At 41.3% G+C, this 4,879-nt stretch overlaps 1 long non-coding RNA gene across 1 annotated transcript in view; it reads left to right on the forward strand.

The window, feature by feature from the left end:
• Positions 1 to 4,093, forward strand: part of LOC308475966 — a 5,118-nt gene extending 1,025 nt beyond the window's left edge. The window contains exon 2 of the long non-coding RNA XR_013985591.1: positions 3,772 to 4,093. This is a non-coding gene — a long non-coding RNA (uncharacterized lncRNA). The remainder of the gene's footprint in view (positions 1 to 3,771) is intronic.
• Positions 4,094 to 4,879: the final 786 nt, after the last annotated feature.

The raw sequence follows: 4,879 nt of genomic DNA on the forward strand, positions 1-4,879 counted from the left end.
TCGTTTTAGTCGTGTCCGACTCTTCATGATCCCCTGGACCAGAGCACACCAGGCACTCCCGTCTTCCACTGCCTCCCGCAGTTTGGTCAAACTCATGCTGGTAGCTTCGAGAACACTGTCCAACCATCTCATCCTCTGTTGTCCCCTTCTCCTTGCATAAATAAATAAATAAATACTATTTATTTAGGAGCTTTTATGCTCTGCAAATAACTGAAGTTATCAAAGCAGCTTACGATATATTTAAAAGATAAAAATAAATAAATGATACAGTAGTCGCTACAGTAGGGTACGGATCTAAGTGTCCTTGCCCTTGTCTTCTGCAGCTGAGTCTCTTGGCCTAGAAAGGTCTCCCTCCTTTCAAGTAGTCTAAAACTAAACACAGAAAACACCTGACTAAGTCAATGAATTTCCACCATATAGATCCTTGTTGTGCTACATGCCCCATTTCCTGCAGCTGCCCAAGTGATGCCATGAGTTAGCACTGTTCCTCCAGCAGATCTCAGAAAACAGGCAGGAATGTATGGAAAATGTATGTAGATTAAAAAGGTTCACTGAATGTATGTGCCCTGATCGCGCTCACGACCAGGTTGTTGAGCGGATAAAATGGGGAGCTGACACTATAGGCAGCACCTTGGAAGAATGACAGGATAAAAAGTTGATAGGTCGATAAATAAATAAATGAAGAGTTGCTCATACTGAGGAGTGGTTTCATTCATACAGATCCCTGACCACTGGTATTTAACTATGTACACAGAACACAATCAGGACAGGTTATGGATCCATCCAGTCCTGGATCCAGCAGTAAATTCTTCTTTTCTTAAACTCAGCATGAAAGAGGAGAGCAGGTGCCAATCCCCTTGGAATGCAGTAATTATCTTCAGTCTAGTGAGCCATAATTACTGTATTCCCTGGGGAGCAGAACAGCCAAACCTGATTATAGCCAAATAAAACCTGTCTAAGTAGAGTCATGATTTCCTTTTTCAATCTGTGGAAGTCCACTAAACCTCAGCTGCAGCTGTTTCCATCTTTTACTCCTTTCCATTATGAATGTAGCTGCCTTGTAAGTAGATATCACTGTGATGTTCTTAAAGATGTGGTTAACCGCAGTGGGATTCTTCTCGGTGAAGGAATGATGAATGCTTGCTTCAAATGTGATATTGAATGTATTTGTTTGAAGATGAACATCTGTTTCATTTCATACTCCTTTCCCCCTACACATCATATATTATGTTTATTAGATGCATGCTTGCCAAGAAACCTATTTGTAATCTAAACAGACAGCACTAGCACTAATTTCAATTTTGTTTAGGTTTTGTTAAGGTATCAGAACTGCATGTAATTTAAGGGTTTCAAGTCATTATGATTTTTCAGTAATCTGTTTAATGACTGAGCTTTAATCAATAAGAATTTGTAACATTTTACTAATTTATTATCATGGGGCAGTTACTTTTATTTCAATAAGAGATCATCCATTGTAGAAATAGTTTAGCAAACAAGTGGGACTCCAGTGGCAGGCCAATGGCCCCCGGATTTGATTTAAAATACCTCACAATCACCCAGGTGGCGCTGTGGGTAAAAGCCTCAGTGCCTAGGACTTGCCGATCGAAAGGTCGGCGGTTCGAATCCCCGCGGCGGGGTGCGCTCCCGTCGCTCGGTCCCAGCGCCTGCCAACCTAGCAGTTTGAAAGCACCTCCGGGTGCAAGTAGATAAATAGGGACCGCTTACCAGCGGGAAGGTAAACGGCGTTCCGTGTGCTGCGCTGGCTCGCCAGATGCAGCTTGTCACGCTGGCCACGTGACCCGGAAGTGTCTGCGGACAGCGCTGGCTCCCGGCCTCTAGAATGAGATGAGTGCACAACCCTAGAGTCTGTCAAGACTGGCCCGTACGGCCAGGGGTACCTTTACCTTTTTTACCTCACAATCGCTTGGTTGTCCAAAATATCTACTTAAAAGCCGGTCAGTAATAAGTGGTTGTGATGGCAAATTAGAGCAAATGGACAAATTCATTTGTTGACTGACCAGAGGACATCCCAGAACTCTCAACAAAGTGTGGCTGTTTTCATGTGGGCACTTACACAGAACTTTCAAGCATGGCCTGACCAGATCAGACCAAGTTCCATGTAGTCCAGCATTCTCTTACCACCACTAGCCAACTAAGAAATTTTTGGGTGAGCACAAGCTGGGCACAAAGAAGAAGGCCTTCCCCTGGTGTTTGTCTCCATTATGTGGTATTCAGAATTATACTGCCACTGTAATTCTTATGTGTAATTCTATAGCTTGCACACCGCATTATGAACCTTGAATAGTCCTATTAAATGTATTTAGTGCTGTGCTAAATTTTCATGATGTTCAATTTGCCTTGTGAAAATTGCCACTTTGAAAGAGCAGAGTTATGTGAAAAAAGACCTACCTCCCACTCTTTTGCACATTTTTGCACACCCCTTCTTAGCTATTCTTCCCCTGATCTACTGTTGCTTCAGTACTAAGTGGTTGGGTTTTTTTACTTGAAATTATGTTGTACCGTTACACCGCTTTTCAGCCTGATGCTAGGACCTTATACACAATAAAATACACCTTTTAAAATCTCTTTCCATTCTGATGACGTGCATAAACATCTGGCTTTAAAATAAATTGCAGAGTTAAGAGACTCTCTTTAAAGCCCATTACCAGCTGCAATCCTAAACTCGTTTACTAGAGAGTAAGTCTCACTGAACACAATGAAACTTAATCCCATACAATGTTTAGGATTGTGCTGTCATAAATTTTTAAGACCTGTTGCTTGCTGATGCATATTGTGGAAGGACATTCCGGGTTGACATTTGTGGACAATGTAACTAGTACTCAGATCAATATGCATCACCACAAATGTATGTTTGGTATTAGAACTGAGTTTTAATTAAGGTGTGGTTAAATGCTGTCTTTGAGATAAAGAAATTGGTTTTTTAAAGTTGTGAGAGGCAAGCCCTTTTGCACCTAATGCTAAGCCAAAGAATGGTCTACTGCAAATGAGGAAACATCTGAACTACTTGAGAGGAGATCATGACCCCTCTGCTGTCCCCACAGGTCCTGCTGTTGCTACACAGCTGTGAGTTAAGCCACGATTTGGCTCTGCATTACCTCCAAACCCAATGCTTTGTCATTTGTCTCCCCAATGAGTGGTCACCTGTAGAACAAGCCTTGGCAACTGCTTCTGGCTTGTCTGGAACAAGATAAACCATGAGCCTGGGTTCAGACATAGCACTGACTAAGCCAAAGCACATCTTAGCTCACAGCAGTGCAACAGCAGCAGGAATGGAGAAGGAGCAAACTGGCTGTGATTTTCCCTTTAGAAGTCCACATGTTTACTTGTTCATGCTAAGCCAGGCTTTGGCTTAGTTTTACATGCAAACCAAATTACTACAATGCTATCTTGGCTTTTTGCATTTTGTATGTAACGCCTGTCACCCAAGTTACTCTGTTTCATAGCTGTGAAGTCCTCACTTTAATATAGAACCTGGCCCATCAGCTACTAACTGGAGGGCGAAGTCCACACACACAAATAATCCCACAGAAGTTGGGCATCTATATGTTTTAGGCTTAGATCCTATATGTTTTCTACTGTAGCTTGAATGAAAGAATATTAACCCACAGATATACATGGCACATATAAGAACTATGGTAGGCCTTGGTTGTGATTGGTTCCTTAATGTTTTAATAAATTAGATTAATTGATGTTAACCAAACTGCTCAGCTAAAACCGCTGTTCTAAATTGCCAATTTTGTCTTCTTCCAGCAGAGAAAATGCCAGCCTTAGTCTGTGCTGTAAAATCTTCTTGTTATAACACGGAAGCAACTCCAGAGCCACTGATATTGTGAAACATCTGGTAACTGCAAGCTGTGAGCTCCTATGAGATAATCACAGGCCTGGAAAATTAGGAGAACTTCCTCAACTCAGTTGTATTTCATGTTTTGTAATACCCCCGAGTGCGGTTACCTCATAATACAGTAATCACTCTGTTTCTGTGCCGTAAATGAAACCGCAGATGCTACGCTCGGGTGTAACGACCACCTCTTAACATAAATAAATGATCAAAGTACCATTATTTTGAACCAAACATATATTTCATGTATACATGTTGATAAATATTGTGGCATATGAGCATCCCTGAGTGAGACATTATTTAGGACATTATTTGGGACCTTATTTACGAGATGTGGAGAAGAGTTGATGAAAGCAGAGGGGAAATAAATCAAATGGGTATTGCAATTTCTATACTGTTTAGGAATTATGATTGGTTTTGCCCTTGTAGACATGCAGAACATGCCAGAAGACAGTAAACAAAAATGAAGAAGATACATTTTAAAACTCAGAATGAGAGTCTGGCAAGTAATAACTCATGGTTGTGAGCATAAGCTGCTCTGAAGGCTATGGACTGAGATGGAAGGGCCAGAGCTTGGTGGAAGAGCTTCTGGTTCAAACCTCAGCATCTCCAGGTAGGGTTGAAAGAGACTCCTGCCTGAAAGAGACTCTGCAGGACTCAGCATAAGGCAACTTCCTATGTTCCTAAGGCAGGGTACACACGTAACAACAGTTAATGCAATCTTAATCAATGTGTAGATGTGTTGGTATGTATTGGTTACTCAGGGAACTGCTGCAAATAGTTGTGGGAAATTAGGAGCATATTGCAGCAATCACCCAACATCTGTTCTGCTTTCCTAGTTAACAATGTCTAATTATTGAGACATTCATAACTTTGTGGTTCTCTTCTTAATCTGGTCAGACCAATTTTGCTGATTATGTGCGCCAGAATAAGCTTCATACTGCAACTAATGCTGCAATTAATAACACTGAGTTAAGGACTTTTAAGTTCCTTTAATTTTAATGGCAGTTATTTAAATAG

The sequence above is a fragment of the Podarcis pityusensis genome (genome assembly GCF_964106645.2).
Source record: "Podarcis pityusensis genome assembly, chromosome: 4".
Lineage (NCBI taxonomy): Eukaryota > Metazoa > Chordata > Lepidosauria > Squamata > Lacertidae > Podarcis > Podarcis pityusensis.